The sequence below is a fragment of the Berghia stephanieae genome, chromosome 1 (assembly GCF_034508935.2).
Source record: "Berghia stephanieae isolate SIO BIC M18660-M18661 chromosome 1, UCSD_Bste_1.3, whole genome shotgun sequence".
Classification (NCBI taxonomy): domain Eukaryota; kingdom Metazoa; phylum Mollusca; class Gastropoda; order Nudibranchia; family Aeolidiidae; genus Berghia; species Berghia stephanieae.
The window spans coordinates 100,206,264-100,233,763 of NC_088360.1; the positions used below are offsets into that span (position 1 = coordinate 100,206,264).

A 27,500-nucleotide genomic window follows, 5' to 3' on the forward strand; every position below is an offset into this window, starting at 1 on the left:
TGAAGAGAGTGACGGAGGGAAGGTCAAATGAATTGAAAGTGGTATGAGGAAGAGGAGAAGAAGAGAGGATTAGTGGACGAGATGGTGGTGATGGAGGCAGGAGTGGAGAAATAGGAGGAGGAGGAGGAGGAGGAGGAGGAGGAGGAGGAGGAGGAGGAGACGACGAAAGAAGAAGAGGATGGTGAGAAGAATGGCAATTAAAACGAGGAAGATAAGGAGATGAGTTAAAGGAAGAGGAACGAGTTTATCCGATGATGAAGTTATTCGTGTTGACGGCCATGATGACGATGATGAGTATGAGGATGATGGTGGTGGTGGTGGATAGTGCTTGTGGTGGTTGGTGGTGGTCATGACGATGATAATAATGTTAAAACGACGACAGTTTAGATCGGGATAAGACATTTTAATTAACAAATTAATGAAAGGATAATGGAAACGAAAATTAAAATTCTTCATCTTCACAAAGGGTTGAAATGAAACAAAAAGCTGGTTTGCGTGACAAAACTCTAATCCTGTTCAGAAACACGAATGTGTCCCGCCCATCTTAAAGCGATATTTCATCTGGATGAATTAGCTCTGGCCATAGGGAACAAAAGTATGATGTCAAAAAAACTGGTTCCAATCTCATTGGAAGTGTAAAACTACTTTCCCGGAGGACTGTATAAATACCTTGTATAACTGATCTTCTGGGATCAGAGTGTTGGCTCAGCTACCCATTCACTTCTGGGTGGACTGGGGTTCAGAAAAAAAATTCTCGACAGCACCCAGGATCGAAAATAAAAGCTCTCAACCCTGAGACTTATTGGAAGTCCCAGGTTTTTAGACGTCCCAGGTTTGATAGTTTTGGCAAGATGAGGGTCATTTTAAATCAGTTGATATCCGAAGGTTGAGTTTTCTGGCCAAAATCTTAAAACCACCTTTTATTATATCCATTATCCATTACCACTTCGGTATCTCCACTCTCTCTCTCTCTCTCTCTCTCTCTCTCTCTCTCTCTCTCTCTCTCTCTCTCTCTCTCTCTCTTATAGTACGGTAGTATAGTCTTGTACAAAACCTTTACTGCCATCAATATTCCTTGAAATTCTAAGGTAAATAGAAATAAAACCAATGCAGCCTTACTCTGGAAAAACTCATATTTGAAAGTTTGGCCAGAAAACTCGTCCATCAAATATCAATCGATTTAATTGAACCCTCATCTTGGCAAAACCTCTCAAACCTGGGACTTCTTGAAGTCCCAGATTTGAGAGTTTTTGCCAAGATGAGAGTTCATTTAAATCGATCGATATTTGAAGGACGAGTTTTCTGGCTAAATTTTCAAATATGTTTTTTTTTCCAGAGTACGACAGAATACTCGTGTCCGCATACATTACTATTTTTAGAACGTACTAAACATTTATTATCACTATTTCATGACTTTTTGATAGAGCTATGATTTTTTCTATTAATGGTACCCCATCGTCTCAATTGATTTCATGGTGGATTCGACGAGTGCTCATTTTGCAGGTCTGACAGCCGAATGCAATTTTGGGCCTCCATTTAACATTGTTATATTGGACAATAATGCGCATTGGTTTGAGAGGATTTCCATTACAACAATGAGCCCACAACAATTTGAGTTATCAGACCTTCAAAAAAGTAGACGTCGGTTGAAGTCTTTTCAAATACAAATATTGATCTTCCTATCAAAAACCGGTAATCGGGAGGTCTGAGGTTCCATCCCCAATCGAGGAAGACTTTTTTGGGGATAATTCTTTTTTCTTATACTTTATTAGATCGTTATCAATATAAGTCTCAAAATCGTATAATATACAGTTTTTGACCTTAATTGGATTTTCGGACCGAAGTCCGGCCCGGGTTTGGGAGGGCTTTCTCCAAGGTTACGAAGTATTGACTATTAGTCTAAAACTGTATTATAATAGCCCAGTTTTATAGTTTCCAACAAATCATCGTTTAAGTAAGGAAATATTAAAATCAATATCAAAAGAGTAAATATAATCTAAAGTCAAAATGAGATAAGAAGTAGATTTTAGTTTAATTTAAAGTGACACCTTTCTTTTATAATCATATTGTTGTTGCGTATTACTCCCCTTTGTTCTTAAGTGACGTAACAAGTTATTGTGACCCAACTCAAGACACCTTCCGTTCGGTATAGAGTACGGAAAATTATTTTCAGAGTTGAAGGTCAGAAGTCATTATTTTTCGATAAATTACTGCTTACCTTGACCTTTGATTTAAATTGTTTAAGTCAATAACACGATTACGTCACGAGCGGTCATTAATGCATTTTCAGCTTGACCTGGTTTTTTATTTTATTCGAGACTACATAAGATGTGTTTTAAGCTACGATTGTTACACTTTTGCTTTTTGGAATTCCGGACGTGTTCCCAACCGCTGCACGAGCTTGCAGAGTGTAAGAAATCATTTATTATCCCCCTCAATCGATTCCTATTTCGTCATCTTTGAATAAAAGACATCTTCAAAAACATTTAAATGATAGGTCTACTTCTTTTTAAAGAATCTGATTTTTAGTGAAATTTACGCTTGATAATCTGACGTCACAAATTGGATTCAATAGTCTGATGTCACGTCGCCCAGCAACGGCGGCCATCGTGGTTCTCAACAAAGAAAATCGGTACTTTTTATTCTTCATGCTGGCTAGAACTTTTCATATGTCTTGTGATCAGAATGTGTAAAAGTCAAAACATGATCAGATTTATAATGCCCCCCCCCCCCCTCTGGATACGCTTTAGTGCTCGTCGGAGAAATATTTCATAAGGGCGTCCGCCATTGTTCCGATAGTTTAGAGCCAGTTACTATGTTACCATGCGTCAATACGAGGGAAGTGACGTTATGACTGTTGAAGCGTATTATTATTGAAAACACGATATCATACGCGTTACTATTTAGGAGTGGAGTGGAATCATATCAATTTACTACCCAATTGAGACAGTGATTCATTTGTGCCATTACAAACTACCAGTTAGGATTTTATTGATAACAAAATACTCACCAATCTTTTTATGACATTCCAGATATTGACTAACAATGAACAAGACAAAATTAATGGCAACCTGAGGAGTAATAAAAGCATTTAAATTAGTTTGATTGATGCAAGGTTGGTGAAGAATGTTAAAGACGAATATGTCTCGATAGTGTATTTATAGCTTTATTGTCTTGTGGTGTGACACTCGCTTTCGGATCATTAGGTTCTGGGTTCGAGTCTTTCTCGACGCATAGCTGAGTCGTTGGTAAAGGCTCTTTACTCACATTCTCTCATCGAACTCGGGTGTAAAATGAACACCTGGCCGTCAACAGCGTTGTCTCTGTCGAATAAAAATGTAATATCGCCTAACAGGCGTCAGTCATGTCTCGTTCTACATGTTTCACGTTGCTGTTGGTCAGGGACCCTTTGTAAAGCACTTTTAAGAAGTTAAATGCGTATTGCGCTCTATAAAAGCTCAAGCTATTTTTAATTTCGGCTGTGTTTTCTTGTGGTACGACACTTACCTTCGGATCGGAAGGTCCTATGTTCGAGAAAGTATAAAGAGTAATATCTACAAATGTGCTCAAAGCGCTTTATAGGAGACAAACATGATAACGGCCAGGTAATCATTTAAAACCTGAATGCGGTTAGAGAATGCGAGTAAAGAGTCTTTTCCAAAAACGCAACTATGCGCCGCTCAGAGCAGGACTCGAACTCTGGACCTTCTAGTCCAAAGGCGAATGTCAAACCACAAGACCACATAATAAACTTCAGTGTGTATATATCAGCCAGCCACGTGTACATAAATTTATATATATATATATATATATATATATATATATATATATGTGTGTGTGTGTGTGTGTGTGTACACGTGGCTGGCTGATATATACAAGTCCCGTTTGTACATAAATCAAAACAGATTTGTGGTACAATCATGAAAATTCACGCGCGCACTCTCAAACCACATTTCTACACATATGTGCACAACTAATTTACGTGACGTCATCTGTGTTCTTAAATGAATGACGTCACAACCTTACTAATACAACGCGGTTGAAAAAATTGGTCCCAAGACAGCTAACATCAGAAAAAAACAAACATATTTAGCCAAAATTTGAAACGATTTTCTACAGGTAATTGTGACTGGTGATGAATCATGGGTCCACCACTAAGACCCGGAAACCAAATTGCAGTCATTAGAGTTCAGGCAGAAATCTTCTCCAAGCCCAAGGAAATTCAAAGTCAATGTCTCTGCGAGAAAGGTTTTGTTTTCCATTTTCTGAGACATGGAATTTCTTAACTCTCTCCTTACCAGCCATTTTTAGAATTTCCCCAAAAATTCACACCCACCCAAAACAAAAATAGACTTTTCTTACTCAAACAAAAAAGTAACAAGTGCAGTCTATACAGAATGTTGTTCAGCAAAAAGAACTCTACAACACAGTGTTTAGTAATTACTGCAATCAAAGCATTTCTTTACATTTTGTGATGTACAAGAGAAACCAGAATGAGACTGTTGTCGGTTGCATCGTAACGAATGTGACGATTTTCCTATAGTTGGTAAGGAGAGGGTTAAACAAGGGCAAAAAAATGAACTATAAACAATATGTTTCAACCCCACAAGCCCTCAAAGTAAGACTCACACGGGTTCGTGGTGGTAGAATTTCGATACTGCAGCATGACAATGCATGACCCACACTAGTCGTCAAATTCGGTTCAAACCTCGACCCTACAGCTCCCTAGCCATACATTTAATCCAGATCTTGCTCTATCTGACTATTTCTTGTTCCCCCAGCTCAAGAAGTATTTGATAGAAAATCGTTACTGCAGTGATTTGGAGGTGGTGGCAGATGTTCGTCGATGGGGAGTGAGATTAGTGGAAGAGTAGCGTTCCTTGATTGGACGTCACCTTACAGAGAGAACGTCAATTTGATTTTGAAGTGTCTCAAGCCGCTTTCACCGGAAGCGAGGACGAAAGACGCATGCGCACAACCAACATGACGTTCTCTCTCTCTCTAATAACTTTTCCGCCGGTGACGTCACAGACTATGGGTGACGTCCAATCAAGAGACGCTACTCTTCCGCTAATCTCATTCCCTATAGTGCCGCGAGCAAATTCACCGGGATTCTTCGTTTACGGCATGCGCCAAATAGTTCGGCGTTGACAGCTCTGTATTGCTCGTGATGGCGATTTTTTAGAAAAATTAATAGTATGATACTAGCTGAGATTCTAAGCTTTCCTTTCATGTATAATGTTTTGTATGTGATGTTGAAAACCAAAAAAAAAGTTATAACAAAAGGGTACTTATATATCAGCCCTCCCTAGTAGTAAAATAATGCTCAGGCACGTTCAATCTTTTAATAATCTTTCTTCTCCTTCAAAGGCACTCTCATGAACACTGACGCTAAAATACTCTCTCAATATCCATACAAATACACCACACGTCCAAAGAAACACGTCCAGGCAAGACAAAAAGCACACACACACACGCACACACACACATTCACACACACACACACGCACACACACACACACACACACACACACATCCCTAATTATAACACTGTATGTAGAGCTTTTTATTTGAGGGTTCGAAGAACGCCGGGCCTTTCCACTTCGACATTTGATGATGGTGAACTACCCTGAGGCATTCGCTGCCTATTCTTTTAAAAAAGAAGATCAGATTAGTGCACACGAACGAACGCCTTTCCTGGTCCGTTCTTTCGATTTGTTACTTGGTAACATGGATGAAAAGATGGCCAAGTGGATGAGGTATAACAAGAAAACAAATGGTGAGCCAGGTTTCAGTCCCAATGAAGTGTATTTGTGACCAATCGCCACAAACGGTATTATTTCAGTTAAAAAATAAGTAAAAACATAAATAGACAAAAAATTTTATGTTGTTCTTTTTAACTTGAGCATTTATATCGCGCAATATCCACTAAACGTGCTCAAAGCGCTTAAAAAGGGGTCCCTGACCAACAGAAACACTTAACATTTAAAAAAGTAGGACGATACATGAAACCTGTTAGACGATTTTATAATTTTTTCCGACAGAAACAATGCTGTGAGCGGCTAGGTACTCATTTTACACCCCGAGTATGGTGAGTAAGGAGCTTTCAAATATTTTATATAGCGCAATATCCACTAAATGTGCTCAAAGCGCTTTACAAGGGGTCCCTGGCCAACAGCAACACTTAAAATGTAGTACGGGACATGACGCCTGTTAGGCGATATTATAATTTTTCCGGATAGAGACAACGCTGTAAACGGCCAGGTACTCATTTTACACCTGAGTACGGTGAGAGAATGTGAGTAAAGAGCCTTTTCCAAGGGCTCAACTATGCGACGAGCGAGGCTCGAACTCAGGACCTTCCGATCCGAAAGCAAGGACTCAACTATGCGCCGCTCAGAGCGGGACTCGAACCCTAGACCTTCCAGTCCGAAGGCGAATGTCATACCATTATTGTCTCACAACTTGATGCTGAAATTCAAATCTACAATTAAAAATAGAAATGAATCGAGTTCAATTTATAATTTATATTGGTGAGAATGAATACAGTTTCCGGAGCTGCCAAGCACTAAAATCGTATTTCTGTTCATTTTAACGACGAATTCACATTTATTTTTAGACCTCCTTCATCCCAAGACAATACGGTATGTGACAAATGTCTTTGACCTGTTTATAGAAAGAATGAAGATGCCGTTACTCAGGTCTTTGTTATTGTTTTTTATTTTTTTGCCATTCACGATTATGAGTAATGGAGCGATCTATATTAATCTTCCATGTGTTGGAGGTCATTGGTCACATTGCAAAATGTGCTCAAAGTGACCTACATAGTGAAAAGTGTTCATAGATTTTTAAATATCTAACGTCATGATTGGTCATTTTATTCAGCTTGACACGTGAGTATGTTTGCAACTTTCATCAACAAAGCAGCGTGTTTACATTTGTTGAGAAATGTCCAATCGTTGTACAGCAACAAATCATGTGACCAATGACTAAGTTGGACCAAAGCATGAATATAGATCGCTCTCATTCTCACTAAACTGTATTAACCAGATAATAAACGACGAAGATTACAGATAGTTTTGTGTGTTGGTCCGTTATACTTCCGGATGGCAATGTTGTGAGTTTCTTAGCCAATCACACTTCTATCTATAAATCACGAGGTGTTTATAAGTCATTCGTCCAACGTACCTAATAATAATAATATTGTTAAAGCTTTTCATCTTAAGGTTTGGAGTCATCTGATAACGCCTTTTTCCACTTCGGCATAATTTGATAATGAACCAACCCTTGGGCAATCGCTCTCTCTCTCTCTTTCTCTCTCTCTCTACCTATCTATCTCTCTATCTATCTATCTATCTATCTATCTATCTATCTATCTATCTCTCTCTCTCTCTCTCTCTCTCTCTCTCTCTCTCTCTCTCTCTCTCTCTCTCTTCTTTTCTGAAGAGCAACGGATTATTAGTTAGTGCAAACAAACACCTCTCCTGTTCTGTTCTTATGATTTGGTGTTCTGTACTACAAATAAATAAAAAAAATAACTAAAACAAATATGAACTTTGTGGTCTAGTGGTATGACACTCGCTTTCGGATCGGAAGGTCCTGAGTGCGAGACTATCTCAGCGCATAGTTGAGTCTTTACTCACATTCTTTCACCGTACTCAGGTGTAAAATGAGTACCTGGCCGTTTACAGCTTTGTCTTTGTCAAAAAAAATTGTAATATTGCCGTCATGTGTCGTTCTACATGTTACACGTTGCTGCTGACAGCTTGTAAATCGCGTTGAGTGCATTAAGTGGAAATTGTTCTACATAAAAGCTCGTTTAACCCTCTCCTTACCAACCATAGAGAAATCGTCACATTCCTTCCGATCCAACCAGCATTTTATTGATTCAGATTTCTTTTGTAAATCACACCATTTAAAGACAAATGTTTAATCATACACAGCTATAAAAACATGAGACACTGTATCGTGAAGTTCATTTTGCTGATCAATATAATGCATAGTCAAGAATGTATTTGCTGCTTTTCTGTTTGAGTAAGAAAAAAATAGAATTTATGTTTTGGCTGGGTGTGAAATTTTGGGGAAAATTCTGAAAATGGCTGGTAATCAAAGAGTTAAAGCTCGTTTAAACATGGATTTGCCATTCTCAATTTGCTTCACAGTGATTTATTTATTCCCCCGACAGGTCATATGGACCCATATTTCAACGTCATGCAGTATCCGTCGCTTGTTGTGCATCCTTTTTGTGCTAACACTTTTACAATATTCGTCACTGCTTATAGCAAGTTACTCAATTATACCTGAGTCGAGTTAGGTAATTCATGTTATGGATTCACTGTCGGGACTAGAATTTTCCAAGCTCGCTGTCACTAATCAGACCGCTAACCATTCTTATCATAGCTTGTCTTTGTGACAAGACGATACACCGTACCTTTTAGCCACAAAAACACACATAGAGACATAGAGAAAAGAGTGTGAGAGAGAGAGAGAGAGAGAGAGAGAGAGAGAGAGAAGGGGGGGGGGGTGAGTTTAATCCCTAGTATGCGCTTCGCTAAGAAGCTCACAATATTGCCATCCGGAAGTATAACGGACCAACACACAAAACTCCATATAGATATTATGCTCTAGGCTAAGAAGCTCATAACATTGTCATCCGGAAGTATAAAAGACCAACACACAAAACTGTGTGTAACCATGAAATTTTATAGTCTAGTTAATACAGGTTAGTGAGAATCACTCACAAACACGGATGGCAAAATACAATAACAAAGGCTTGATTGACGTCATCTTCGTTCTATCTATAGATGAACTTTTAGAGTCTGGATAATACCGTTACGTGAGAATTTCTCATAAATGTGGATGTAAAAAAAACAATAACAAAGACCCGAGTGACGACAACTTCATTCTATAGATAAAAGATAATCAAAGAGTAGGTGACTTCAAGAGCTTGTTTCCTTATTGATCCTCTTAGTTTATTCAAAAAATCAACTCGCAAGATCAACGTGCCCTATCTAACCCTGGCGATGTCTGGCAGTTTTTTTTTAAAGAAGAGCCAGGAAGCAACTATCACGATATCCATTATTTTGGCAGGGACGTTGAGTGTCGAGGAAGCTGTCACTGTGCGGCTATGTGGTCTTGTGGTATGACACTCGCTTTCGGATCAGAAGGTCCTGGGTTCGAGCCTCGATCGTTGCATGGTTGAGTCCTTGGAAAAGGCCCTTTACCCAATTCTCTCACCGTACTCAGATGTAAAATAAATACCTGGCCGTTAACAGCGTTGTCTCTGTCCGAATAAAATGATAAAATCACCTTACAGGCGTCATGTCTTTTCCTAACTGTGAAATGCTGCTGTTGGACAGGGATCCCTTGTAAAGCACTTTGAGTACGTTTAGTGGATATTGCGCTATGTAAAAGCTCAATTTTTTTCAATTTTAATCTATTGATGCTATGTGTTTTGGTAAAATACTCACAAAATCCACCAGTCGATATAACGTACCTACGTACAAAACTATACGTAACCTATTCTGGTTGAAATAATTTTCTGAGAAGTAATCGTTAAAAAGACTGTCTAAAGGCAATAACAAATATCTGGGTGAAGTCAGTTTCGTCCCTTCTACAGGAAGGTTTTAGGTTAGAGTCAAGTTTTACATGCTTACAACAGCCTCATTAAACTCGTAGTGAAGAGGACATATTATACGATAATAATATAATAATAATAATAATAATAATAATAATAATAATAATAATAATAATAATAATAATAATAATGATAATGATAATAATAATTAATAATATAAATAATAATAATAATAATAATAATAATAATAATAATAATAATAATAATAATATAATAATAATAATAATAATATAACATTGATAATACTTTATTTCATCTTTTTGGAAATTCTTTGTACAAATGTGTGGTACATAATAAAAAAACAAAAACAATGTCAATGGTGTGGGGTCGGATTTTAAGAATGTAATTAGCGGTGTACCCCAAGGAAGCGTATTGGGACCACTTTTATTTCTTTTATATATAAATGATTTACCATGTGGCATAAATTCAGCCTGCAAACTGTTTGCAGACGATACAAAGATCTATAGTACAACTGAACATCATAACATTCTACAAAATGATATATTTTCACTTTTCAAATGGTCTACAACATGGCATTTGGATTTTAATGTTTCGAAATGTAAAGTATTACATATAGGAAAAAATAATCCATGTCATAATTATTTTACCGATACTTCTATGTCAAATCTACTTTCCGTTGTGCCTTATGAAAAGGATGTGGGAGTTACTTTTGATTCACATTTGAATTTTGATTTACATAGCCTATTGATAATTGTGTAAGGCGTGCAAACAGAATGATGGGAATAATATATAGAACCTTTATAAGTCTTGATAAAACCACATTTTTATATTTGTATAAATCGCTCGTTAGACCAATTCTAGAATACGGAAATTGCATCTGGAGCCCATTATATAAAAGACAATCTATTAGTATTGAAAGTGTACAGAGGAGAGCTACCAAAAAAATTTATACAATACAGTATTTATCTTATAAGGAAAGGTTAGAATTTCTTGACTTACCCAGTTTGAAATATAGAAGAATTCGTGGGGATTTAATTCAGGTTTATAGATTGGTACATGGTCTGGATAGGATAGACTTTTCTGATTTTTTTTCATATTCTAATATTACTTTTACTAGAGGGGACAAGTTTAAGATTTTTGTCTCTAGATGCAAAACAAACATAAGACAAAACTGGTTCGGTATTCGTATTGTTCAGAAATGGAACAGTTTGAAATTTGAAACAAAGAATGCAAAATCTATGGATTATTTCAAGGTGTTAGTAGACAGGGAATTATATGATGGGAGATTTATATATGACGAATAATACTTGTTTGCTCTGCTGTTGACATGGCTTTCAATCTTGTATGTATATATTATGCATTATTATATTATTATGGTTATCTTCTATACGCTTGTGTATGTGTGTGTGTGTGTGTGTGTGTGTGTGTGTGTGATTGTGTATGCGCTTTGCATGTCACGGTTAAAGATATATGTTTGTACACCACATGAGTACATTTAAGTTGAAATACTATCTTTACCACGTGTATCGTTATTGTAATATTTAATCAATAGATTTATGGCATTACTAATTAATATTAAGGGCATTCAAAGGATCTTATCCTATTTTGCCCTATACCACATGTTATGTTATGTTATGTTAAATAGGCCTACATATTTTGCAAAAATATCACACAGCATCAGTAGTAAAATTAATGGTCTTTAGAATTATAATAAATAAATAAATGGAAATGATCTAAGGCTAACTTTCAAAAATAGACTTTAGATTATGTAAAGTAAAATATGTACTAGTTCTATCCACCAGATCAATTATTGTAACAACACAATTGACTCAGTCTTAACCTTACACAAATGCAGGTATCGCTCAAATCGAGGTCAAAAAACAATAACAAAGAGCGGTGTGACGTCACCTTCATTCATTCTATTACTTGAAAAAAAACAGGTAAATTTGTCCCAACGGATTTCACGAATCCGGTGTTTTGATTGGTCAAAAATCTAAAAAAAAAAAATCATCATAATAAAATAAGAATTGAGCTGTTGTATAGCGCAATGTCCACTAAACGTACTCAAAGCGATTTACAAATGGTCCCTAACCAACATTAAGACGTATCCTGTGGAACGAGACATGACTCCTGTTAGGCGGTAATATAATTTTTGTTTTCTGACAACGCTGTATGCGCCAGGTACTCATTTTACACCCGAGTACGGTGAGAGACTGTGAGTAAAGAGCATATTTCCAAGCATTCAATTATGCGTCGAGCGAGGTTCGAACCCAGGATCTTATGATCCGAAAGCAAGTGTCAAACCACAAGACCACATAGCCGTACTGTACTGGTTAATTGTTTTCTGATTCTCTGATCCCAGCTGCCAGACAGTGGGGTCGGCTTTTGTGTCTTACTAAAATCCGGGCCGAAGACCTTCCGGTCAATAGGCATATGATATATCACTACAACATTTCTCGCTTCAGCAATGCTGGTTTTTATGCCACGAGAGTGCTTAAGTATGTATCAAGAGAGTCTGTCTATCAATAGAAGTGCCGTAAAAAGTAATAAATAAAAATTAATACATCTTCAAAAAAAAAGAAGAAAAGAAAGAAGAACATAAACCAAACACGGCTGAAACCCCGTCTTCAGACAAATACGATAAAACATAAATACATTAGATACTTGTTTTGTTGATATTGCGCTTTATGAATGGTCCTGTCTTATAAGACATGCATACTATATATATATATATATATATATATATATATATATATATATATATATATAATATATATATATATATACATTACATATATATATATATAATATATATATATATATATATATATTATATATATATATATATATATATATATATATATATATATATATATATATATTTCGTACGGGGAAGAGAGATGCAGATCCAATTAAAGGAGCAAGTGCTCTAGGATCGGCGACGAGAGACGCATGCGCACAACCAACATGACGTTCTCTCTCTGATAACTTTTCCGCCGGTGACGTCACAGACTATGGGTGACGCCGTGACGCCCAATCAAGGGACGCTACTCTTCCGCTAATTTCATTCCCTATAGTCATTTACTAAAGAAACTAAACAGTTTTTATTTTCCATTTTCTCACATAAGAGAAAACATATTGGTACGTGGTATGAATCATTGAAAAGTAGACATAGAAGAAAAAAATTGAGCTTTTATATAGCGCAATATCCATTAATCGTGATCAAAGCGCTTTACAATGGGTCCCTGACCAACAGCAACACTTAACATTTAGGACAAGACATGCCGCCTGTTAGGCGATATTATAATTTTTTTTCGGACAGAGACAACGTTGTTAACGGCCATGTACTCATTTTACACCTGCGTACGGTGAGAGAATGTGAGTAAAGAGCCTTCTCCAAGGAATCAACTATGCGCCGAATCGAAAGCGAGTGTCATACCACTAGACCACATAGCCGCACAAGAAGCAGATGCGGACTGTCAAACAGGTCGGTACAAAAGCTACATGTTATAAATGCGCGCAAACATATTTCAATTTCAGATACTTATTTCACATGCACAAGCGTTGCTACGCAGCAGTTGTCGCATCAAAATTTCACACTCAGTGAGCTTGTTTTGAAATGTCACAAACCCGTAATTCGACCAAAGATGACAACTTTGCACAAAGCTGTTCGACTAAGCAGATGGGCACGGAAACTCCAGGACTGGGAAACGTGGGACGCCATTTTGTTTAAAGATGAATATTGCTTTTTCTTGAAGTTAATTCCAGAGACAAGCGAACTTCGTGCTATCGACGTCGATGTGAACGTTTCAATAACGGAACCAACATTGAAGAAACAAATCGAGCATATAGATCTGTAACGGTGTGGTTTACACAAACTCAATAAATTATACATAAAAAGAAAACTAGTTTTGTCAAGTTACCAACTATGTATAAAATGTCTTTGCATTTGTTCCAACCAGTATTGAATTATTAGCGGAATAAAATTGTCTAGTTTCTTTTGTAAAAGACTAGATACATACCTAATTGAAAAATGACTTCTTTCTCTTTGTGTAACAAAGATATCGGTCGAGAATGTCATCAAATTACTTTGGTAACAGGAAAACATTGAATTCAAATAATCACGCAAAGCCATAAATGGGCGCCAGTCTCAAAAAGCCCCATTTCCGGTTTTAAGGAAATGAATTCTGTGATTACTCGAACGATTTTCATGTTTCCGTGGTATGGCGTAGGAATCGCGTTCTGGTACAATGGCAGTAAATGAAAATAGAGCTCTGCGTAAACGGTTGATCGCGCAATAATATCCCAACAACATTTCAAAGGAAATTAGAGCTTATCGTGCGACAAACTTTACAGAACAGATAGAATATCAAGCATGGGAAAAACAACATATCCGGAAATGAACTTTTAAAATAATGCCATAACAATTATGCGTAGGTTATTTCTACGGCTATATGGTCTTGTGGTATGCCACTCGCCTTCGGACCGGAATGTCCAGGGTTCAATTTCCGCTCTGTGCGAGCAGAGCATAATTGAATCCTTAGAAAAAAGGTTCTTTACTCACATTCTCTTACTATACTAAAGTGTAAGATGATTACCCGGGCTTTAATAGCTTTGTCTCTGTCCTAAAAATAGATTGTAATATCGCCTAACAGAGGTCATGTCTCGTCTTACATGTTATGTGTTGCCGTTGGTAAAATGACCCCTTGTAAAGCGCTTTGAGCATGTTAAGTGGATATTGCGCAATATAGATAGTATGCGCTTGGCTAAGAAACTCAAAACAGTGCCATCCGGAAGTATAACGGACCAACACACAAAACCGTGTATATCCATGAACGTTTATAGTCAGGTTAATATAGTTTAGTGAGCATTACTCATAAACGCGGATGGCAAAAAAAACAATAACAAAGACCTGAGTGACGTCAACGAAGAACTATCTATAAATAGTCAATATCAAATTTATAATGTTACGTTACATTTTATATCGAGTCTTACGAGTTGTGGCTTTGTGACTTTCTGGTATATCAGTCGGGTTCTGACCTGTAGGATCATGGTTTGAATCCCGTAGTGGTGTCGAAAACTTTAGTCATTGGAGAAGGATTTTTACTCAACATTTCTCACCGTATTTAGGTGTAAAATGAATACCTTCCAACTATTTACTGGCTCAGCGGTATGTTAGCAACAAAAGGCAAAGCAGAAAGGGGGGGGGGGGGTAGACGTGAGCATTTAAATAGCACCAATATAGTCCTTAGCCAACATCAACATTTAACATGTAGGACGAGACAATATTACACTTTTTTTTTCAGATATAGACAACACTGGTAACATCCATGTACTAATTTTACACCTGGGTACGCTGAGAGAATTTGAGTAAAGAGCCTTTTCCAAGGACTCAATTTTTTGCCCCATCAGAGCGGGACCTTCCGATCTGAAGGCGCGTGTCAAACCACTAGACCATTTAGCCACATAATATGTTGAAATTGAAAAAACAAATGAAAGTAAACAGTGCGCATTTTCAGCATTCATTCGCATCGATTATGGAATTACGACTAAGTAATTGAAAAAAACATTTATTTGTGTTACAGAGAAATGTTTGAAATCTTTGAATAAATTGTTTTATAAAGTGGCCTTTCGATTCAAACTTTGAAAGAGAAAATCATACAACCAGTTTTTTTTTTTTTTTTTTTTTGCTTCTGATGTTACGTAGTTTTCTTTATATTTAATTGTTAGACACGAGTATTACAGTTGTCGCATTTAAAATCCGCTTAGCTTTGTTAAGCGTTTTAACCATTGCTAAAACCACAATAATTGAATTCTATGGTCTTTTCCTCCACTCCACCGTCTCTCTCTCTCTCTCTCTCTCTCTCTCTCTCTCTCTCTCTCTCTCTCTCTCTCTCTCTCTCTCTCTCTCTCTCTCTTCTCTTCTCTTCTCTTCTCTCTCTCTCTCACATCACATACTTTTTCCCAATCCCCTTTCCTCTCTACCCATCCCGTTTATCCCCCCCCCCCCCCCCCCCCCCCCCCAAATCTCCTTCCCTTCTACCCCTCCCTCCTCAATCCCCTTCCCAGTTCTCTTTCCTTCCCACTCCAACTCCAATCTCCTTGCCCCTGATGGAAAAGGTATTTGGGTGTTTCAATTTTACGAAACCCACGCCGAAACCCACCGAAACCCGTCAAAACCCATAGTCTCAGGTTCACTCCCTACTGGTGTACACTTCCATGAGTCTCAGGTTCACTCCCCACTGTTGCCTACTTCCCACAACTATGTCGGATATTGTCGGGTTTCGTCGGGTTTCGTAAATAAAGTAATTGCTATTTTACGAAACTCGCCGAAAACTAGTCCCAGTTTCACTCCCCAATGGTGTACACTTCCCTGAGTCACTGGTTCACTCCCCACTGCTGCCTAGTTCCCATAACTTTGTCGGATTTTCGTCGGGTTTCGTCGAGCTTCGTCAGGTTTGGGGGGTTTCATAAAAAAGAAACATCGCACGTATTTCCAAGAGGATTCATCAAAGTGCTTACTTATATTGTAATCCACAGCCTCAGTTCCAAATAATGTCGGACGAACCAGATGCAAAATCAAAATGGGAATTTTATATTACAATCATCTATTTCTTTTAAGGGAGGGGGGAAGGGGTGTGGGAGTGGCTGAGTTTTTAAGACATTGTTGTGTGACCCGGCAACAGTCATGACGTCACTTCCCTCGTAAAGACGCATAGTAACTTAGCAACTGGCTCTAAACTATCTGAACAATGGCAGACGCCCTTATAAAATATTTGTCCGACGAGCATAAAAGTGTATCCAGAGGAGAAAAACATTATAAATATGATCACATTACATATGAAAAGTTTTAGACAGCATGAAGAATAAAAAGTCACGATTTTCTTTGTTTAGGACCACGATGGCCGCCGTTGCTTGGGTGACATCAATTTAATCCAATTCAGTCACTTTCGTGGGGTTTTTTTTTCTTTGGCAAGATTATCAACATTCAATGTGCACATTTTAGAACAAAAATTGGTGATTCCATTTGACAACAGACGTTTGTTTGTTTGATGTATTATCTATATTCCTTCATGGAATGCCTAACTAGGTGACGGCATTTTAGAAGCCTCGCGGCAGGGTGTAATTTTTTTTAAACGATCACTTAATTTTGAACATTTTAGGAATAGATAGTCAGTCAGACAGACAAATAGATTGAGAGATAGACAGATAGATAGACCGATAGACAGACAGACAGATAGATAAACAGACTGACTGCACATTTTAGGAATAGATAGTCAGACAGACAGATAGATTGAGAGATAAACAGATAGATAGACAGATAGATAGACAGACAGACAGATAGATAAACAGACTGACAGACAAACAGACAGGCAGACAGACAGACAGAAACAGACCTGCCTACTTGAAAATCTAAAATTTCGTATTATTATGGGGGTATAAATTGTAGTCGCTTTAGCTGACATTAAATATCAATAATTTTCCCTCAAAAGGATTGAATTATAACACTTCAAAATCCTTAAAATTATGTAGTCTGGTGTCAACTGTTATTTTCAATACATTTTAATGGCCAAGAGATGCTAATGAGGTTCTGAAATTGGAGGAGAAAAATCGTAATTCTAAGAATTTTTCGTAATACTAGGGATGTCTGCAGACAGACAGACAAATAGACAAATAGACAGACAGACAGACAGACAGACAGACAAACAACTGGTTGATCGATACGAGCTAATCCCAAGCTCATTTGAGTTTCCTGAGGCTTGGCTACTTGGAAAAAAACTTAGCAAGTTCCAATTTCACACTACGCAAACACTACAGGTTAGAACAAATATTAAAAAAGTAACACCATTCACAGAGGAGATGCTAACAAAATAGCGGTTGAAGTCTTTTTTTTTTAATTGAGATTTTATATAGAGCAATATCCACTAAACGTGCTCAAAGCGCTTTACAAGAGGTCAACAGCAACATTTAACATGAAATCCGGGTCATGACATGACGCTTGTTAGGCGATATTACAATTTTTTTCGGACAGAGACACGCTGTTAATGGCAAAGTACTCATTTTTTACATGGGCACGGGGAGAAATTGTGAGAAAAGAAACTTTTCCTGGACTCAATAACTATGCACCGCTCAACGCGGGACTCGAACCCAGGGCCTTCCAAACCGAAGGCGAGTGTCATACCACTAGACCACAAAGCCGCACAAATAACAATGTCAAAATCTCCCAGAGTGAAAAGTCTCACGGAGCAGGAGTTTATCCTAGTTTATTTTGCATTCACCGTTTATGCATAATTGGATTCAATAGTCTGATGTCACGTCGCCCAGCAACGGCGGCCATCGTGGTTCTAAACAAAGAAAATCGGTACTTTTTATTCTTCATGCTGGCTAGACCTTTTCATATTATGTCTTGTGATCAGAATGTGTAAAAGTCAAAACATGTCAGATTTTTAATGGGTTTTTTTCCCTCTGGATACGCCTTTATGCTCGTCGGAGAAATATTTCATAAGGGCGTCCGCCATTGTTCCGATAGTTTAGAGCCAGATACTTTACCATGCGTCATTACGAGGGAAGTGACGTCATGACTTTTGAAGCGTATTCTCAGATAAAAAGAGGTCGTTCATGCATGGAGGTGAAGGCGGGCTTTATAGAGACGGCTGCTGTCATAGATTTTCAAGCGATGATATGAGATTAAAGAAAATAATCATAACATCTGCCTGCCGATACAAAATATACGATGTGCAACATTTAAATGTTATAATTTATAGTCCGTTAGATGGACTTTAGTAAGACCTAATCCCAATAGTGTCAGTCTAAAATCAATAACAAAAAACCTAAATCTGATAACAGAGAGCTATTATGGACTATTATGGGCTTGACTGAACATTATTACAATTTTGTTGTCGGTCTGAGAATATTTCCATTACAAAAATGAGACTAGATATTACAATTTGGGTTATCAGACCTGCAAATAATAAACTTCTAATTCTCTTACACTTCTTCCCCTTTGATGACGTCAGCATTTCCAGAACTGAGTCTCGAGTGTTTTTCTAAGAGAATTGACTACGTGGCCTATTGCCAGTTTTTTTTTCTAATTATAAGAAACAAACACAAACAAGCAGAGTAGCCGATCAATACTGGGCCATTACGTGATGGGAAATTAGAGATGTCTATAACCCTATTGAATACTTGAAAAATAGCCTCTCTCATAGAATACAGACATTTTTAGCAATGATGCATCTACCCTGTAAGAGATAAAAACATTTCAGCGAACGCCCCCGCCCGTCTTTAAGAGCAATAAACCAAACCAAAAGATAGATAAATTCAGTGAAAATCTGATATAACAGTATTGGTGGGACGAGAGATAAATTTCTGATATATCCGATCACTGATATATAGGAGGGTGTTAAGTGAAATAAGCGGTGGTGGTAGAGTTGGTGTAGTTGTTGCTTTTGCAGTGGTAGAATGTAGTAGTGGTGGTGGTGGTAGTAGTAGTAGTAGTAGCAGTAGTAGTAGTAGTAGTAGTAGTAGTAGTAGTAGTAGTAGTGGCAGTAGTAGTAGTAGTAGTAGTGGCAGTAGTAGTAGTAGTAGTAGTAGCAGCAGTAGTAGCAGTATCAGCAGCAGTAGTAGTAGTAGTAGTAGTAGTAGCAGCAGTAGTAGTAGTAGTAGCAGTAGTAGTAGTAGTAGTAGTAGTAGTAGTAGTGGTGGTGGTGGTGGTGGTGGTGGTGGTGGTGGTGGTGGTAGTAGTAGTAGTAGTAGTAGTAGCAGTAGTAGCAGTAGTGGTAGAGACCCTGCTGTAGGCTATTGGAATGGGATATATGCCCGTCTTATAACAGGCACATTATACAACAGGTAAAGAGGAAGAGAAAAAAGGAATTGTAAAAGTCCCCGTTAAAGCGAGTGAACTCTGATGGCTCCACGTAATAACAGAGTCTTATGTACTTCACTAAAGATATAACCGAATAGGTGAATTATCATGGCCTGTAATAATCTGGTCTCGACTGTAAATAAATAAACAATTAAGAGACGGTGAAAAAACGTGAGCCAGTCGAGTGGGCGAGAGTTATTTACACTGAATTATGTAAATGAGTATCTGCTGAATAACAAACTGGGAGAACTGACTGGAATACTTAAACCCTCCGAAACATTACCGGACGTGATTAAACAGAAAAAAAAAAGAAAATATGGATAGAAAGAAATTGACGTTACTCAGCTTTTTGTTGTTGTTTTTAGTCAGCCATTTTTATTTCATGAGCAGTTCTCACAAAATTGTATTGATCTGACTATATATAGATAGTATGCAGATGACGTCACTCAGGCCTTTGTTATTGTTTTTGCCATCCGCGTTTGTGAGTTGTTCTCACTAAACTGCATTAACCTGACTATAAACGTTCATGGATACACAGAGTTTGTGTGTTGGTCCGTTATACTTCCGGATGGCAATGTTGTGAACTCCTTGGCCAAGCGCATTCTATCTATAGACGTCTAGATCGAAGTTAAAGTCACTCGGGTCATTGTTATTGTTTTGTTTTGCCACCCGCGTTTGTGAGTAATTTTCACTAAACTGTATTTATCACACTATAGATAGTTCGAAGATGACGTCACTCAGGCCTTTGTTATTGTTTTTGCCATCCGCGTTTGTGAGTTGTTCTCACTAAACTGTATTAACCAGACTATAAAAGTTCATGGTTACACAGAGTTTGTGTGTTGGTCCGTTATACTTCCGGATGGCAATGTCGTGAACTCCTTGGCCAAGCGCATTCTATCTATAAACGTTTAAGGTTACACATAGTTTTGTGTGTTGGTCCGTTATACTTCCGGATGGCAATGTTATGAGCTTCTAAGCCAAGCGCATACTATCTATAAAAGTTTAAAGTTCCACATAAACTTAAGCTTGTCTAATATGATTGAGATAAGCGTATGATAACTCGTCACCCAAATCATCATCATCATCAAGTGCCAGGCCTGTTGCAGACATCGGTGATCATGTCCCTCCAACCATATCTGTCCTCAGATCTTCTCAATAGCACGTTTTCCAATTTTCCTGCTTGGAACATTGATCGCACGTTCCAAGTTCCTACTTTTTTTTAATGAAGTTGCAAGCAGTAGCTTGATGACGGTCTGGAACCACCTGCTGCGCATGGCTTTCCCTACCGAGCGAGTTGATCGCACAACAGTGCTGATCCCCATGCACGCTGTTTTGAGGACATACTTTGTTTTGTGACATGATATTACTTTGCAGATTTTTACTCACAGTAGGCTGCAATTACTTTCTGTGAGGGCAGTTCCCATACTGGGCGGTTAGCCTCAGCCATTGTACCTAATGGTATCCTCTGCCTGACGCTGTGGAAAGTTGACCAGTTCCATGGACTCTCCTGGCTGTTTCCCTCTCCTATCCATCACCTGCCTGCCGTGACTTCATGTAACCCTGGTAGGGAGGCAAAGTGGTTACTCGACCTTGCCCAAGGGTGTACCACAGGCTAACGGAGGGAAGGATCGCCTTACTGTCCTTTGACAGACAAGCTGCCACGCTATCCCATATGGCGGTATAAAAAAAATAACAATGATCATAGAGAGGTCGATTTCATTCATGTTCTTGTTTATAAAAAAACATTATTTTTTGTCCGAGCACGTGTGAAGGCGTGCCACAAATTCCATGTTTTGATTGGTTAAAAATTTACTGGTTAATTCAATTTGATTCAATTTTTCTATTTTTAGGTATTTGCTTTCAGTTAAGCTTCGAATTCAATCCAAGCTCTTAGTATGACGTTTTTGAGACAAATTCATCCCCTCCATGAGCCTGGCTTTGTGGTCTATTGGTAAGACACTCGCCTTCTAACCAGTAAGTGATAGGTCTCTGTTTCAAGTCTCGGTCTGAGTAGCTCAAAGCTGAGTCATTGGGAAAGGCTTTTTGCTCACATTCTCTCATGGTAAAAAGGTGTAAAATGAGTACTTGGCCGGCAACAGCGTTGTCTTCGTGGAAAAGAAATTGTACTATCGCTCTATAGGCCTGATGTCTCGTCTTACATGTTAAGTGTTTGCTGTTGGCTTTGGACCCATTGTAAAAGCGCTTTGAACACTTTTGATGGATATTGCTCTATAAAATGGTCAAATAAAAAATATAAAATGGACTTTGCGAAGTCCTAGTTTTGAGAAGTATTGCCAAGATGAGAGTCATTTAAGTGGATCGATATTTGAAGGACGAGTTTTCTGGCCAAATTTTCAAATATGGTTTTTTTCCAGAGTACGGCAGAGTAGTAGTAATAGCATGAGGAAAAAAAGACAGCCTAACGGCGTCTGTCTCTATGAAAAATAAAATTATAATAAAAGAATGATGGAGTAGAGTGTCCTAATGCTGAAGAGTCGTTTACATTAAATTATGTAAATCAGTCTGGAGTAGATTTTAAACTATGGACACTCGGTACACTGTTTTGAGACGATGGGTTAGAAATAGATAGTATAGAAGTAGCAGTAATAGCATGAGAGAAAAAGAGAAAAAATGAGTCCATCGGCGTCCGTCTTAAAATGTAAAATTATAAACAAGAATGATGGAGTAGAGTGCTCTGGTGATGAAGAGTCGTTTACATTCGATTATGTAAAACAGTCTGGGTTAGATTTTGTTTATGACTCGAAGTGGAGAAACGTGAAAAATGTTTGTAAAAATAAAAGTAGATATTCGTTAACAATAATTCTAAGCTAATTGAAGCCTTAGAGTGTTTTCGACTTGTTCTAAAAGTTGTTTTTTTTTAAAATATAGTTGAATCCTATTTTTGTAACAAGAGTTGGGAATGTCTATTTCATAATATAGAAAGTGAAAACAAGAGCGTCATTGTAAGATGCAGAGTGATCTGGTGCTCGACTATCCGGTGACAAAAACCTTATAAAAAGCTTTTAAACTTAAACTTAAACAGACAGCGTAAACTTCAATTAATAATGGGGATGATCTATAGTACATTTCCATGTGCTCGAGGTCATTGATCACAAATCAAAGTGTTCTAAAAATGATCCACATAGTGAAAAGTGTGAGGAATATCCAACGTGACAATTGGTCATTTTGCTCAGCATTACTCATGGGTATGCTTAAAACTTTCAAATACAAAGCAGCGTGTTTACCTTTATTTAGAAATGCCCAATCGTTGGACAGCAACAATTCATGTGATTGATGACTAGGTTGGACAAAAAACATGAATATAGATCTCTCCCATTGGATTGATAATCATAGTCTGGAAGTGCAACTGTTAGATGGTGCTTCAATCTAAGTTGTCTCGGTGTAAAGCAAATAAAGTACTCGCTGTATTCTAGCAGATCTCGTGAGATGCCAAAAAGCGTGTTAGAATATGAGCTTGCCGAAATACAATGTTTTGGGAGGTAACGACTTATTATAGATAGTATGCGCTTGACTAAGAAGCTCATAGCATTGCCATCCGGAAGTATAACGGACCAACACACAAAAATGTGTGTAACCATGAACTTTTATAGTGTACAACTCACAAACGCGGATGGCAAAATACAATAGCAAAGGCTTGAGTGACGTCATCTTCGTTCTATCTATAGATAGTATGCGCTTGGCTAAGGAGTTCACAACATTGCCATCCGGAAGTATAGCGGACCAACACACAAAACTATGTGTAACCGTGAACGTTTATAGTCAGGTTAATACAGTTTAGTGAGAGTTACTCATAAACGCGGATGGCAAAAAACAATAACAAAGGCCGGAGTGACGTCAACTTCGAACTATCTATATATACACACGTGGGACTGTTTCGTCATCTGTTATCTGACGCGATGTACTATGACATACATTTGGATTGTAGTCACGTACAAGTCCGGTTAGCTCAGTCGGTATAGCATCAGACTTTTAATCTGAGGGTCAAGGGTTCGAGTCCCTTATTGAGCGTATTTTTTTTCGTTATTTTTTAAATACCTATCATAAGATCGTATTTATCTCGGTAATTATGAGGAGTGATGCACTCTTTTAAAATTTTAAAATTTCTTTGTATGTGTTCTCTGTGTGTGTGTGTGTGCGCGCGCGCGCGTGTGTGTATGCGTGTCTATGTGTGTGTGTTTGATCGTGATATATATATATAAATATAAGGTAGAAGAATACTTATTTTTGCTCAGTTTATCCCCCAAAAAAATATGAGATACAAACGCTTAGATGTAAATGCCCTTGAGACGAGTATAAATTGAATATAATTCGAATACATTTATTCTTCTTTATCACAATCAACATATTTAGATGTGCCTAGTGGACCCGGCTTTTGGTACAACAACATCAGAAGTAGTTGATAGATACAAACGTTACCATAAATTTGCTTGATCCATCCAGCTACTCTTGGGAAAAGTCAGAATAATAAATCGTCCGCAGACAAATTCCAAACCTCATCAAAATGAAAATATAAATACTTTCATTCAAATAACAAATTAACCTTAAGGTCTTGTGCAGCGTAATACACAGTTAACTCACTCAACCCTAACACCGACTATATCCGTAGTTTACCCGGGTTACTTTTACCCCATGCCTATTTATTACATTTTTTCTGAGACAAATTATAGGCGTAGTATCAAAGCTACTGTTTTTAGTTTTTGCATGTTAATGATAGTTGAATAAAACTATCTATGCACATGCTCATTTTAATACATGTTTTCCAATTTTGAAAAATAGCAAAAACTCTAGGATTGAGTGAGTTAATATTATCCTCAATGCGCGTTCGAGGGCGACATATGTCTGCAACGATCACTATATAGAAGAGACGCATGACGCGTTTATGGCGTCGCTTTTGCGACTTTTTTCCCCTGGGTGCGGTGAGGAAATGCCAGTAAATATTGTATTTTATTCAATGAATTCAACTTTTGCATCGTTCACAGTGGGACTCGACTTACAGGTCACAAGAAGAATGTGAAACCACGAGACCAAAAGGCCGATGTCGATGTAAATGGCTGCGCTGAGGAAATGTCAGTAAAGAGTGCATTTTAATCAATGAATTCAACTTTTGCATCGTTCACAGTGGGAATCGAACTAGGACTTACAGGTCACAAGTAGAATGTCAAACCACTAGACAACAAAGCCGATGTCGATGTAAATTTGGAGTGTTTTCCAAGAGAATTAACTACGTGGCCAATTGCCAGGTTTCCAATTACGACACAGACAAACAGACGGTGGATCAAAACAGACTGCTGATTCAGAATTCTGCTGTTTTCTGAAATAAAAACACGTTTCTAATATTTTGGCTAGAATAATCGCCCATCAAGTTATATCGATCGATTAAAATGACCATTAAAATGGTTGATTTTTCTGATTTTTTTTCTCATAATTTTATCTCTTTTTTGTCTGACACTGTTTCATAAACAATTTTATATCCTAAAGCGATACCAATGCTTATTCAATGGATGTGGATAGCAGACATCATCAATATCTTAATTCGTTGGTCAAGTCCCTAAATTCAGTTATACTCTATAGGAAAAACAACAACTGACCATTGGTCATCACTAGCTTGTGAGGACAAAAACTTTTCATTGACCATATTGCCATACTCTGGGGAAAAATCATGTTTAAAAACTTGGTCAGAAAACTCGTCCTTCAAATATCGACCGATTAAAAGGACTCTTCTTATTTTGTTTAAAAAAATATTAACAAATCTAAAATCTGAGACTTAAGGAATTGTTCAAGATTTCCAGGGAGTCCCAGGTTTGAGTTTTGACATGATGAGGGTAATTTTAATCGATCGATATTTGATGGACGAGCGGTCTGGGCCAAATTTCTAAAATGTTCTTTTTTACAGTACGGCAGCCCAGAGAATAATTGATTGACCGGAAGCAGAGTCAATGAGAGACAAAGTCAACACTGATTACTCAACATCTCCTTCAAACTGAAAAATCCATGCTGAGCGTTGCAAATTTTATTCATTTTGATATTATATATGTATATATATATATATATATATATATATATATATATATATATATATATATAATATATATATATATAACGCTCAGCATGGATTTTTTCAGTTTGTGTGTGTGTGTGTGTGTGTATGTGTGTAGCGCTTTTCCGAGGATTTATCATACGCAATGCACTTTATAATGTTTCATTTATTTCCCCGGAAAGTGATACAGAACCATATTTCCATTCCATATAGATCAGTCGCCTGTTAGACGTTCGTTTCATCTAACACTCTTATACTATCCGTCACTGCCTATAGCCAGGTACTCATTCACTCCTGAATCGAGTGGGGTATGTAATATGCCGTACCCAAGACAACAACGTCTTGACCAGAATTTGCCACGATCACTGTCAACAACCCCCATCCCCCCCCCCACCCCTACCCCCACTGACCACGCTTAACCGATAATAAGTGTACATTGGTTACGATAAAGGAGAAGTTGATTTTGAGAAATCGTCAATTTTTGAAACATTCATTTAGCGACTAAAAAAAGGGAAACATCTTGTTTGCCTCAAAGAACAATACCGTGAGTGTTTTGAATTCTGAATGTTAAAATGTTCTTTGGTGGTATTAAGCTGTCCAGTGGATTACTTGAAAGTATTATATCATTTTGAATCTTGATGTTTTTGAAAGTCAGATATCGTCGGGAGTTTCTGTCAAGACATTTCTCATGTTATTGAACGGATTGTTTTTTTATTTTAAAATGAAAGCAAGAAAAGAAAAAGAATCTTTGCTTTTAAAACAGATTAAGCGTGTTTAGAATGATGGAGAAGAGCGATGGTTCATCGGATTAAACAATATTATGGTAAAAAAAACTAGAGCATTTATATAGCGCAATATCCACTAAACGTGCTCAGAGCGCATTACAAGGGTTCCCTAACCAACGGCAACACTTAACATGTAGGACGAGACATGACGCCTGTAAGACGATATTACAATCTTTTTCCAACAGAGACAACGCTGTTAACGGCCAGGTACTCATTTTACACCTGAGTACGGTGAGAGTATGTGAGTAAAGAGTCTTTGCCAAGGACTAAATTATGCGCCGAACGAGGCTCGAACCCAGGGCCTTTCATTGCCAAAGCGAGTGTCACACCACACGCAAGACCACATAGCCGAATGGGGTTTATATAATGGAATTTCTGACCCACTATCTCAAAAGGTGTTGTATCAGGTTAATAATAAATGCTAAAAAAAATGTGAATGTGAAAGAATAAATACAAGACTTGGGTTTGGTTAACATCTAAATTCACGTATTTTAGCATGGACCAGCGATTAAATATAAATCTTCAACTATCGTTTTCAAATGCCTGGAGGGCTCGTCACCAGCATATCTCTCAAACCTTGTTGAACGGTATAACCCCCAGCGATCGCTTCGATCAACGAACATCAAATTGAAAACACCCCGCTGGTGAACGCGCCTTTCAGCATTCTGGTCCAAGGTTGTGGAATTTACTACCACTAGAGATACGTTCTTCGTCTTCACTAGAGGAATTCAAGCGTCGATTGAAGACATTCTTATTCCGACAAGCTTTCTTTTGATTATGTGTATAATTAGCGTTGTTCGTGTACTGTGTTAGGGCTTAATGATTAAGTTAAACTATGTTATGCGCCCAGAGCCCTCCTGATGAAGGGATGTTTGGCGCACTATAAATCTATACCATTATGTGTGATAATTAAAGACAATTATGGGCTTGATTTAATGTTGTAATTGATGGAGACTATTTTGGTTCGGGTTGAGAGTGTTTCCATTTAAAACAATAAGTCTAGATCTATTAAGATAGTAGATTTATTTAGTGCCTTTGCCTAAGCCACAAAGAGCTTTTACAATAAATAATAAGACATTTAAAATGTCTCGATTGCTCAGTTGGTAGAGCACTCGATTTACAATCAAAGGGACTGAGAACGATCCCGGGAGCAGTCGATAGTTTTTCTGACCCTCCTGTCCAGCCAGAAGTGAT

At 37.7% G+C, this 27,500-nt stretch overlaps 1 protein-coding gene and 1 non-coding gene across 5 annotated transcripts in view; one reads left to right on the forward strand and one right to left on the reverse strand.

The window, feature by feature from the left end:
• Nucleotides 1-27,500, reverse strand: part of LOC144962535 (potassium channel subfamily K member 6-like) — a 197,650-nt gene that overhangs the window by 104,333 nt on the left and 65,817 nt on the right. For 3 of the 4 annotated variants that reach the window (XM_078895551.1, XM_078895553.1, XM_078895552.1), the window contains exon 2: nt 3,011-3,071. The exons of the other annotated variant lie outside the window; for it this stretch is intronic. The gene's annotated coding sequence lies outside the window, so the exon portion shown is untranslated. The remainder of the gene's footprint in view (nt 1-3,010; nt 3,072-27,500) is intronic. 4 annotated transcript variants of the gene reach the window in all.
• Nucleotides 23,420-23,492, forward strand: Trnak-uuu (transfer RNA lysine (anticodon UUU)). Its single transcript has one exon. It is a non-coding gene; the product is annotated as a tRNA-Lys (tRNA).